We start from the raw sequence: 13,638 nt of genomic DNA, 5'->3' as shown, positions 1-13,638 counted from the left end.
AGATCAATTCAGTCAGTAGGACTCCGAAAGAGTCGCCTTTCCCATTTTTCTCTCATCTGAGTTTCAAATTCATGTGTGACTTATTTTTATACCAGCAGTTTTGTACAGGTGGGTTTTGTTCTCCAAATTAGATCCAAACTGTAGGATGAACATAACAACTGGCAAAACACACCTGGAATACCATGTATAAGACAAACAACTCCTACCAACTCAATCCCAGTCAATCTGATGCCTGAGAAAAGAAGTCTCAGGTGACCATTGTCAGCTTTTACCTGCTGGAATTTTAGGAGAAGCTGTCGCTGTCTGCTGTCTTGAAAAGAAACTATAGTAAATGAATATACTGGCCTGGAAATTAAGCCACTGTTTGCTGTCCTGAAATGAAGAAAACCAGAATTTTCTGGTTGCAGGCAATAGGAAAAAACAGCTGGTTTGGCATTGCTTCTGTAATACTGGCAAGCCTGATCTGCAAGTTGTTTGCACTCAGCATGAATGAAAGTCTAAGTGGAACTGCAAGCCATCTGTCCCTGGGGTGACTCCGAGCCCTGCAGAACATCTCCTCAGTGATGGCAACCATCTCCATAGTCTTTGGGGCAGATGCTCTGTCTGGGTGCAAGGCGCAAGTTTTCTGCAGTCACAGAATCATGGAATCCCCGAATGGTTTGGGTTGGAAGAGACCTTAAAGATTACCTCGTTCCAAATACCTGTCATGAGCAGGGACACCTTCCACTAGACCAGGTTGTTCCAAGCCCCATCCAACCTGGCCTTGAGCACTTTCAGGGATGGGGCAGTCATAGTTTTAGAATGCACAGAAGTTGTACATTTTAGTGGCACAGATATTTTAAAAGCTCGAAGGGAGGAGACAGTCTTGGAAATTCCTCCTTAACCAGATTCCTTGTGTCTGAAGCACATGCCACTGTGCTTCCTGTTCCCATATGACACCTGGAGTTGGTAAATCAAAAAGTTCTTGATACAAATTTGTCCATCATTCTCTGTCATAAGTGTCTTCTGGGAAAGAGTCAGACTTAAACCAGTTGTTTAGACTCCCATGGAAGAGTCTTGATGAGAAACAAGCTCCTAGGTTTCTGTGTTTATTTAAACAAACCCCAATTATCTTTAACAAGTGAAAAGGCTACAAAGAACTGCCCAATGTGGGCCCTTACATTATAGAAACAATTCATTTTCCAGGACTGTCTGGGCTATGACTATTTTCATACAAGCAGAGATGCCATGATGAGAAATTGACTTCAGAGAGGCCAGGACATGGACTTAGTTTTTTTTTTTTAACAACTGTGTAAAGGAGATCACCAGATTATAAAGTAGCTACTGCTTGGGATTTTGGTTTGCTGTGGTTGTTGTTACTTTTCTTTCTTGTTTTTATTTAAATGAGATTTAGGCAATCACGTCAACATTTCTCACAGACCAAACATCTGAGAGATTTCTTCTTTGAAGCCCTGGCACCAGTTGGTGGTGGAAACTTGGATCTTTCCCCCCTCTCCCCCATGTCACAAACCTGCAGATGCCAAATCTGGCATTTGCATCCATGACAAGTGTGCTGCCTTGCCAGCTTGTTTCACTGAAATTGGCTCCTGCTGGGAGGATCTGCTCACAAACTTGTTCTGCTGGCACCTGACCATTTTTGGGTACTATCTTTAACACGGCACATCTGTTGTAGGCACACAAACTCTTTAGCTGGCTCAAAGCACCACGTGACGGACTGTCCTATTTTGTGGAAGTTATCCAGCCTTGACACACTCTTGGGTACACAGCTCAGCAATTCCACAGTCTTGGTTACACTTGACAAGCCAGGCTGACATTAGCAATCTTGTCTCACATCCCCCCCTTCCACGAGGAGTAATCACAGTTGCCTTCCTCATCCGTATGGCTAAAACACAAGGCTAAGTCATATGGTTGTCGAGTTTGAGACATATTGGGGCTGTTTGACAACTCCTTTTTTCAAGGCTCTCTAAATAGTGCAGAAAATTCTGCTGCAATTAATTTTGAAAATGTTAAGTGTTTATTAACTGTGAAAGCTCTGAAAGGAAAGCAAAAAATAAATGGTTGTCAGGATTCCCTTTATTTAAGCTACTGTAATTTCCTCAGAAATGGAAACAACAGTGTCTGTAGAAAATCTGGGAGAACCTTTTATTTCACCTTAGATTGTATATGATTTTTATTATAAGAATTTGGGTATATCAACCAGTTTATATCCATTATTCTTTGGCAAGGGGTCTTGATGTTGAAATTAATCCTGCTTCTTTGGCAAGACTTGTAGTAATCAACTCTAGAGGAGAGAGCAATAGTGCTCATGGGTTTCAATCAAACCAGGTCCAAGGGAAAAGATGAAGGAAACTGGATCCACTAATGCTGCAGAAATCTCTAACTCTGTGGCATCAGTACAGCCAGAGAGCTGTTTAAACCATCCCTAATGTCTATGTTCCATCCAGATCCTGGCGTACAAATATATATATTGAGTATTTCAGTACTTATTAATTATGTAAGGCCTGAAAGGGAAGGAAAAATCTCCACCACGTAATAACATAATCATAGAATCATAGAATGGTCAGGGTTGGAAGGGATCTTAAAGACCATCTCATTACACCTTCCACGTTGCTCCAAGCACCATCCAACATGACCTTGAACTTCCAAGGATGAAGCAGCCACAGCTTCCCTGAGCAACCTGTGCCAGGGCCTCACCACCCTCACAGGGAAGAATTTCTACCTAATATCTAGTCTAAACCTATTCTCTGTCAGTTTGAGGCCATTCCCCTTTGTCCTGTCACTCCAGGCCCTTGTAAATAATCCCTTCTCCATCTTTCTTGTAGATTCCCTTGAGGTGCTAGAAGGCCACAATCAAGTCACCCTGAAGCCTTCCTTTTTCCAGACTGAATAATCCCAATTCTCTCAGCCTTTCCTCACAGCACAGCTGCTCCATCCCTCTGATCATCTTGGTGGTGTGCTCTGGACTTGCTCCAACAGGTCAATGTCCTTGCTGTCCTGGGGAGGACGTAATATTATCATGATATAATAATATAATACATTTTCTATACATATGAATATAAAGCCACATAAGTGTTTATACACATACACACTTGTTCATATCTGTGCCCACATTTCATTTCCTGTGCATCTGTATAATTGCATGTTAGGTCACATATGCTTATGGATATAAATATTGGGGGTGTTTAGATGATGATACAACAGAAAAAATAAAAAGATGTTATTATTATTTGTGTATGTATCACCATTTCTTTCTACTCACCCCATAAACCTTTCCTTTTTTCTGCCTCCATGGATTTATTCCAGCTTTCCAAATTCCTGTACTACTTACTATTTATTACTTATTAAAAAATAATCCAGCCATATAAAATCTCTTCTCCTTTCTGTATGTGGACTTCCTCCTCTGTGCAAGCCCTTGGAAAGCAAAATTGAGTCCTGAAACAGTCCTAAACATGCCAAAATCTTTACAATCAATTATCCATCAGCCCTGCAGGGGAAGAAAGGGGAGAGTCACAGGGTTGCATTTTATTTTTTTTCAGAGGTCCTTTGCACTTGTTTCTAATCTAAGAAGAATCCAGTCTATTAAATTTAAAAGTTGGGCTATTTTTATGTTACAAAAAGCTGTCCTTGGCCCAGTTTTGCTTCTTCTGCGCTCTCCACCTAATATATATAATATATATAAAAGCAGTCATGCCACGTGTTTCCAGTGCAAGGATATCATAGGAAAACCATTACAAAAATTAATCTTGATTGTTTTTCTATTTCTTTGTTTACTTTCCCCTAAATATTAATGTGGCTTACTCCTAACATCTCAATCTTAGGAGAAATATGTTGGGAGTGAAGTGCTGGATTATATTTTCTGAGAACTAGATGGTGATATACCCACCCCTGGAGGTTTTTGAGAGCAGATTTGGTAAGTAGCTTTGAAAAAAGCTTGAATATTGTTGATCTTGCATCTTGATCTCCTATTAAGGATTAAATTAGAGGACCTCATGCAATCCTGTTCAGCTTCACCTCCCACAGATTCCATCTAGGTAAAACGGTGGTGGAGGTACAATAGTAAATTTGATTTCCATTTCAATTTCTTGCTTTATAAGGGGTTTGTCTCTCCTGATTTATCCAATACAGGCTAAAAAACCACCTTTGGTTAAAGAACAACTTTGAAGAAAAACTTTGTAATCATGTGTTCTCTCTCCATATGTATCAAAAATAGGTTTGTATATGGTGTGTCTTAGCAATCTGTCTTCAAGAACCATTATTCGTACTTACATACTTGTCTTAAAAGAAAATCAGATCAACTACATTACATGCAAGGGCAAACAAATGCTCTGACACTATAATTCAGGTAAAGTCACATAATTTTATGGAAAACATACTGGAATCAGAAGTTGTTCAGATTTAACTTGGTGGGTTCTGAAGTGAATTCTTCCTTTGCAAAATGTTATTGGCCTGGTTGTTTTCCCATCATGGTTTGAGTCAACTGATCTGTATTTATCCCCCCCAACTTGAACTAGTTTTATGAGGTCTCTGTGGCACCAAGGGCTGCTTCTGGAGTCCATACAAAGAGAGGGATAAGTGTATTCATGGGATGACTTAGGTAGGTTGGTTGATCCTCCTGGGATACTTCTCTCTTTCTTTTTTCCTTGACTAGACAACAGTTCTACGCTAGCTCAGGATGAATTTGGGCCTCAATTCCTGTGGAAGGAGTGAGATTCAGATCTACAGGGGACTTTCTCGATGACACTGTGAAATATTATCCCTCCTCTGTGTCCATTTACAATTTAGGCAGGAAAGACCTTGCTAACTGGACTTTTCAAGAAGGACTGCCTCCATCTGTGTGACTGTCCAGCCAGGGTGGTGTTAGAGAAGGAAAAGGAATATTGACAGCTTTGTCTGAGGAAACAAGGCCTCAGAGCATGTCTTTCCTTAGTGCTCTTTATCATGGCACTCCCCACCTTTCAGAGTCTCCGATGGCAGACTCCCCCAAACCTCCATGAAATACTTTTGTGCACAAGCTGTGACACAGCATGGAAAGATCAAAGGCTGCTGTCTGACTGCTCATCTCTGTTACTGTTGAAAAAATTTCCAGGTGCAGAAAATATCCTTAACCCTTTCTTCAACCTCTTAGTTAAAGAGGAAAGACTTAACTTGTTCTTATGTTGCATTAATCTGGAATTCAGTAGGATTCGTGCGAGAGAAGTTTAGGAGAAGGGGGTTGGTAGTCAATACATTTCTTTGGCTTTAAAAGAAAAATGCCAGGGGAAGCAGTACAAAACAAGAAGGTAAATACAGAATATCAGGCTAATCAACATGAAACTTGTCAAATCACAGAATCATAGAACAGTTTGTGTTGTAAGGGACTTGAAACACCGTCCTGTTCCAACTCTCCCGCCATGGGCAGGGACACCTTCCACTAAACCAGGCTGCTCCAGATGTTGATATACAGGCATGGATTTGTTATGAGCCATGAAGAGGGCTTTTAACAGCCTTACCTTGCTATCTTTTGTGCATACCACAGTGTTGGGTGTGTGTGTCACAGAGGTATGTTGGGCCAGGAATGTGGTGGAACCAGAGAGAAGCAGAAGTATTGCTAAACATCTGTTGGCCAATTTCAGCCAAAATTTGACAGATGGGGTACAGATTGCAAGGATCTTACAGCCTTGGAGTTTTATAAAACATGGCCAGACAGAGGAAAGGCTTATCACTAGTACCCCCTCCACAGAGTAGACTTGATGTAGTCTGAGTCATTATTGATACCAGATAATCAACAGAAGAAAGATAATCTCTGGATTTTGCAATCATTCACAAGCCTGAATTAGTACTTGCACCTTGTTGGGCATGAGAAGAACCAGTTGGAAACACAAACCCATTTCTAGCCTGGCTTCACTGATCCCCCTGATTAAAAATAAACAATTTTGTTGCATTTTTGGGGGGCATTTTTCTCACACCTCCTTTATTTATTTTATTTCTTTCTTTGTCAGAACAGAAGCTGGACTTCCATGATCCTTGTAGGTCCCTTACATTTCAGGTTATTCTATGATTCTTTGATTTCAGTAGCATTATTAGTCTTCATTTGTTTTCCAGAAGTAAAAGGACTGAAGTGATGACAGTTGAAATGGACGATAAAAATTAATACTGTTATATTAGAACTGAAAGAATGAAACAGATGAATACTGAAAAAAGGCCAAGATAGGAGAGATGGAATCATCCTTTCTTTCAGATGCTAGAACAGAAGAAAGAAGGTATATTGGACTATAAGTCAGACCTCAAATTCGGGACACACAAATATTTCTAAATTCAGGAAAGAAAGGATGAAATCACCTCCCTGATATTAAACACAAAGGAAACAGATCTCAGGTTGATGCCTTGAAATAGAAACCTGGGAATCCTGAATTCCCGAGCCCAGTTATAACTGTGATATATCTGTGTCTAAAGGACAGTGGTCCCTCTTTCTATTTAAAATTATCTACTTCTATCTCCTGTATTTGAGGATATGGTTCTGCACTCACAAAAAGACTGCAGGAGTCGACTGGTGGGAATTTTTCATTTTTGCTAAACCAGCGCTTTTCATTTTCTTTACACTAATAACTCAGGCCCTGTGTCTCTCATTTTATAACCCAAAGGTATGGAAGCCCTACTTGCATTATGCTCTGTCAGCTGTGTTACAAAAATACTGATTTAAGGCTCTAGTTTTCCCTCTTCTGCATGTTTCCAATAATGTCTGGATAAGAACTGCTACAGGTGCCCTCCCATGTTTAAAGTTTTCTTTCCCCAAGAAAATATGTGCTCCTTCAAAGCAAGGAAAAAAGTCTGACTGTGACAATAAAGAAGAAATGCTGGATTTTACAGTAGCTCTATGGGATCATAATCTGGGAAAGTAGCATTTGCTTTCTCTTTTCTTGCAATAGAGGTCATTGCTCCATCCCTCACACCTGCAGGAGGGCAGAAAAGGGATTAAGAGGAGGTGTCTTATCAGAGTTGTCAGGATGAAAGGGCAGCAGAAACAGTTGATTTTGCAAGTCCACCATTGCCCCAGCTGACTGTGTTCTGCATGGACTCACTGGCCAGAGGGCTTTTTCTTGGAGATGTCTAATCCCACAGGGGTCTACCACTGAAAAGTAAGAGAAAAGATAACATTTTGGAAATGGAATGTAGACAGCAAGAGAAATATTAGTCTGTTCAGTTGATGGTTTATTTCTTGGACCAGGGATATAAACTCAGAAAAAAGAAAAAGAATTATTTCATTCATTACATGCTAATTCTTGTCTAAAAGGGAGAGGGCAAATTATACCTTTCTCATATCACAGTAATGCTTTACCAGTCATGTACCTCCTGAATATGTGGGCTTTCTTGAGCCCAAAGATGCCTTTCCTTTCCCCCAATGGAGATCCTCTTAGAAAAGGGAATAAGGGCAGGGAAATTCTGTCACTGATTTGTTTCTTGAATCCTCTCATAAACCTACACAAAAAAATTTACTGCTTGACATTTAGAGAGAGAATCTTTCCCATCATCTACCAACTTAGAATCATGGAATCGTGGAATACCCTGAGTTGGAAGGGACAGGTAAGGATCACAGGAGTCCAACTCCTGGCCCTGCACAGGAGCACCTCAAGAATCTCTTCCAAGTACACCAATATGGGGCATCTGTCTCAAGATCATGAGTCCCTCCTTTCTCATCCTAACTGCATATCTTAGGGTAATTATCACAGTTATTTAATATTTATAAAATATATCAGAAAAAATACCCAATTTAATAACATATACTTTGGTATCTGGAAACAAGACAAAGACATCTGTATCCCATGTGTTGCCACCAGTTTGCTTGGCTGTAAAAAGCGTCAGTGGTTGATGGCCACAACTTGAGAACTGATACAGAGACAAAAAAAATCAGTGCTGATTTCTTCTGGGCTTTCTATGTAAGGAGCATCTCTGATTTGTGGTGGAGAACAAGGGAGTACAGGAAAAAAAACATGGAGAATTTAATGAGAAAGCAAATGCTATTAAAACTTCCCACTCAGACTGTTGAACTGTCTACTGAAAACAGTAGATGCTCCATCCCTGAATTCTTTCATTAACTCGGTCAAAACCATTCAGGGCATATGACAAGAATCCCTCATCCACTGACCTGTGGGCAAGAAGAAATTGCCCTAACCCAGAAGTGTCTCCTACCTCTGTGCTCAAACCTCTGGGAGCAGAGCAGCTGAGAGTCTAAATATTTCTGTTTTCTTACTGAGATAGTTAATTCTCTAAGTAACATTTGCCATGAACAGAAATCCTTTGTGCATTTCACTGACTTTACTCAGATTAACCCTATCCACCACTTGCCCCCTGAAGTCAATATAATATGACATCTCCTGAAAATATATAGTAATTATAGAGCCTTTGATTTGACACTTTTGAGGAAAAAAATGTAAATAAAAATAGTTTCTCTTACTACCATAGGTACCTTTGAAACATAAATTAGAATTTCTTGTCCTAATTTGCCATTGACAAGTCTTAGAGGCAGAGTTAAGACAAAATTCTTGAGCCAGCAAACTTGCTTCTACAAGTACAAAGGAATTTAAAGAGTGGCCTGGGGAAGAAATGGATGTAGCTGTCAGTCGCTTGAAAGAATTTAGAAACAGAATGCAATGCTTTGTCAAACGGTGGGATTCAAATGGAGCAGCATGTCATTGACCCTGGTGCTCAGCAACACATATTTCAAATCCCTGAAGATTAATAGGGAAGATGGTTACAGCTCTCACAACAGCTGCTGGAAAGTGTTCCTATCTCACGTTTTAATTACATGTATTTATACAGTAAAAAAAGTCCTAAATGCAATATAGCCTGTAGTATGCAACAATTTTGAACATTTATGAGATGCAGGCAATTAAGAGTCTAAACTTTCAAATGTTTCCAGATGGCACACTGATTAACAATTGTGTGAATTTAATATTTGTTTAAATGCGCTGCTCTGTAAAATATTTCTTAATAATATCTGAACGCATTGCAATGAATCCAGGCACAACTTTTCTTCCAGCACAACTTGCCTCATTGCCTGAAGAAGTGGAAATCTCATTAGCTGATTATATAGACCAAAAGCAGTAGCAGAGCAGTGGTAAGAGATGAAAAAGATGAAAAAGAAGCCAAGCTATTTCTTAACTAATGAATGTTTCTTTCTCACTTCTTGTTATAAGAAAGTCACTTATAACATCAGCCCCTCAGTTCTTGTGAGTGAACCTACTAGTGAGGACATTTCCTTGGGGCTAACAGCATCCTGAATGTTGACAGCAGTTGCAGGAATGGTTGGACTCAAGACCTTAGACATCTTTTCCAACCTTAATGGTTTTGTGATTCTATGATCTACAGTATAGGTTTGTTTTTAAAGAAAGCACTTAAACTTCTAGTTCTTTCAATGGGGTTAAACTAATTAAATTCCTTAAATAATCAGTCCTTGATATTTCCAAACCTTCCCCCCTTGTACTATTTTTAATGTTGAAAACTTGAATTGATACAATCCCCCACTCTCCACCAAAATGTTTTTGTAGGTGAAATTTATTCTAGCATGGAGAAATCTGTGAACATTTGAAACATTTGAAATCAGAATCACAGAATCCTGGAATGGTTTGGGTTGGAAGGGACATTAAAGCTCATCTAGTTCCACCTCCTGCCATGGGCAGGGGCACGTTCCACAAGACCAGGTTGCTCCAAGCCCCATCCAACCTGGCCTTGAACACTTCCAGGGATGGGACCACAGCTTCTCTGGGCATCAGCCACACATTTAGAGCTTTCAGAGATTTTTGTAGGAGTTTATGGTCTGGTTAGTTTTTATATTTGAATTTGATACTAGGATTAGAATTAAAAGGAACAGTCTGAAAAGGCAATATCAAAAGACTTGTAAATATTCTACTCTGAAACCTAAAAATGGGAAAACCCAGACTATCTATGATATTTAAAAATGTGGTTTCTGCCACATTCAGGAGAAACTGTTGCTTCATTTTGTGCAGTACTTGTAATACCTGCAAGTCACAGAAAACAAGATTTATCTCACCTGCCATCTGAGATCTGTAAGCTCAGAGCCCAGAACTGAGTGAGGCAGTAACTTCCTTTGATAGGCAATGAAAAATAATACATGCCTCCAAAGTCAAATTCTTTTCCTAATTTTAGGCTCTAGGAGGAGATGAGCTACTCTCTTAAAACACCTCTTGCTCTCCAATGTGTGTAAAAGGAGCCTGGTTTGACTGCTCTAGGTTGAGGTGTCAAACTTTTCTTAAAGTACATGAGATGAATCCCAATACTAATGGACGCAGTTTACCCTGAAATTCAAAATAGAAGTTATAAATTTCAAAACTAAGTCTTTTTGTGTGACAAGATCTGCAGTGATTAGAAAAAGCCCAATGAAATCATCCACAGTTTGGAAGAAATGATCCAGTTTTCATGCCTGACTTTCGACCTCAGTGAAGTTGTTCCAATTAGTTGCTTTCTGAGGTGCATTTTAAATTATTAGCTATACCTTTTCCCTTTCTTGTCTTTCTTCTTTTTTTTCCCCCCTGGGTTATTTAAGCAGGTTGCAAAGATGGCAGATTTCAACATTCCACATAATCTTTTGGTTTTGAAATCAAGAAAAGAGGAACATTCATCCCTAAACCTGAAAAGGAAACAGAATGAAACCTTAAACATTAAAACAGCAAACTGAAATAGTATAAAATGATTTTAATAGATGCAGGAGAAACAATGGAAATTTACCCTCAGGTGCTGGTTCCTAAACACCTGTAAAGGAAATTCATGTAGTAGATTATGTGGTGTGTTGGGTGTAATTTTAAGGACTGTTCAGGAGCAAGAACAAACAATCTCATCATTTTTTTCCACATGGGAAAAATACACAATAGGAAAAATTATGAGAAGCAGCCAAAGGAAGACAAACCACAAATGATGACTAAAAAATAAAGAAAGAACACTGTTTTCCTATTGTTTAACAGTGGCTTAGTGGAACAGGACACACTCTATAATAACTAATTGGTTTTGAACACAGAGCCTGGACATTATTCTTGGATTTGCAATTCGTCTGACACCTTAGATAAGCCCCTTGATTTTCCTATTTTCTTTTCCACTGCCTTGACTGCTTGGGTTGCAAATACAACTGATGGAGACAAAAGCTTTTCTCTTTCTGTTTCTTTGACCACAGTCTTGCACGATGGTGCAACTGGTAAAAATGCCTGACATACCTATAATTCCATTTAGTAGGCTCTGTTTGGTGGAAGAACTGAACTCTTAAAGATTAATTTACTTTCTCCTTGACTGGGATTCATTAACATAAGTGAAAGTTAAAGAAAAAGTAAAAAAAGTGTTCAACTCAATTGGTCATTGAATCATTGTGTTGAGATAGTTCTGAATGTGAGGAATTTTTACCTGCTCTATTATTTTTCCACAAATGGTGGATCTGCTTTCCCCTCTTATTGTTCAAAATGCCAGTGGGTGCTGACTCTGTTTCTCTCATTGTTATGACAGCAGAGAGGGTTTTTTTTTCCCATCAGAAGTCATGAAGATAAAGTTTTCAAGCCAGTTTTAACTTGTCCAGACTTGTTAGTGAAGGAGGAAGGAGAAAATTAACAAGATGCTCTTCTCACCCCCAGAAGAAGATGCAATTGGTTCATTTGACAGTGGAAAATGTGGTCCAAGTGCAGCCTTCCATATAACCATCATGGAATCTTGCTAAAACACCTTGTTTGTACTACTGAAAGAAAGAAGAACCACAATTATACCTATTGCTCTGCAGACAGAGAGTACTGCTAATCTCAGGGAAAAAAAAAATTGCATAAAGTCATTTCCAGGAAGAAAAAAACACTTTTTCAACGTAGCAGTGTAATTAGCATAGGCTTCCATATCTGAATTCTAATGAATTCATTCCTATTTTTTAGTGTTTTATCACCACTTTCTATTCCAGATCCTTCATGTGGTATATTAGTCTGTTTGGATTTGATAGGCAATAAAAACAGACCAGTCAGTCTGTTAGTTCTATAATCCTCTTGCATTTAAGAAATAATATAAATAGCATCAAGACAGAGGGAGAAATCAATGTGTCAATTATTTATATAGAAAAAAGTCTACCTAGTAAAATGAAATTGCTTAGTTCCTAAAGGGCAGAGATGAACTTTTTTGGCTGCTTATGCAGAAATGTTATAAATATTTAAATGTAAATAATAAAATCTTTACATGCATAAATAAACATGAGATTGATATTACACACACTACAGCAGCAAAATATGACAACTGCTGCTTCTTCAGGAAAATGGATATTTCCTGTGACTGAATTGAGAATAAACTCAAAGCTAATAAGATACCTCACATACACTTTGAATCCACACTGCTTTTAAGCAAAAATTTCCCTTGGTTGGTGTTTTTAGAAGAGGTCTGAATAAGCCTCTGGAGCAAACATTTAGGAAGAAACAAAACACGGGTGGTGATTTCTTTAAGCACAAGATGCTTGGCTCAGCAAGGGGATAGCTGTATGAATTTTAAGAGTTGATTACGGGTTGATGGTTGGACAAGATGATCTTGAAGGTCTCTTCCAACCTTGATGATTCTTTGGTTCTGTGATTCTATAATTAAACAAAACAAGTCCAATCCTGCAGGTGAGGAGCCTGGCTTGTAGGCACATGCCTAACTCCTCTTTACCTTCAGGCAGTGTCCAAATTTCCTGCTGGGAGCAGTCCATAGCATGTGTAAATCCCCTGGACCACGCCCAGGCAAACTCCAGGAGAATGTTAGCCAGGAGAATGTTAGCCAGTGCAAGCCAAAACCATACAGGAAGCATGTGAACAACTTCATATTCTGATAACTAAGGGATGGAAGTTGAGAACGTACTCTGGCTTTGATTTGTTTGTGGCTATAGACACAGCCTGTGCTCCCAGTAGAGAGTTATGAGGTCTTGAAGAACTCCATATTTACAGAAATACTCTAGAGACAGGCTCTAAGACTACAGGAAAATCTATGATTAACCTCTTTTCCCACAAATACATTTATTTAAGTCATTTCCCTTCACTAACAGGAACTCATTTTGTGTTATATAATTCCTAAGCCATATAACCATCTGTATCATTTTGCCAACTGTAGATGAATGTAAATGTACAGAATATAAAGATATTTCTGGAACACTAAGGAAATTCAGGGTTACCACTTAATGTTAAAAATAAGAGCATCAATAAAACCAAAATAAAGGCCCTGAACAGGTCTTGGAATCATGTTGGTGCTATTTGAATAGCAGAGTTCAAATGTGAGACCTCCTGCCCAAGTGAGAGATGGAAAATGTTCAGGACTGTTGAGCACTCCACAGATTTTCACAGTGGCTCTGTAAAGAGCTGTTTAGCACAGGTGTTTAATTATGACACATCAGGGAAGCTCATGGCATCCCACACTCCTCAGACTCCCACTCCCACCTGTGACTGGACTTATGGCAGCAGACAGGGATGAAAAAGCAGGTACACTGCAATGCCTGCAGCTTCCCAAACTGCTTCAGGGCTTTTCCAACTTGGTGGGAGCAAACAAGCTCATCGAAAAAAAGCCACTGGTTCACACCACATTTAATGCTAGATTAAGAAATTCTCTGAAATTACACTGTTTGGAATTGGAGGGTGGCTCATGAGCAGTTTGGATAGTGACACC

This window comes from Manacus vitellinus, unplaced genomic scaffold (genome assembly GCF_001715985.3).
Source record: "Manacus vitellinus isolate BGI_N305 unplaced genomic scaffold, ASM171598v3 scaffold_11_pilon, whole genome shotgun sequence".
NCBI lineage: Eukaryota > Metazoa > Chordata > Aves > Passeriformes > Pipridae > Manacus > Manacus vitellinus.
The sequence above is the reverse complement of the archived record's forward strand: the minus strand, read 5'-3'. Positions refer to the sequence as shown.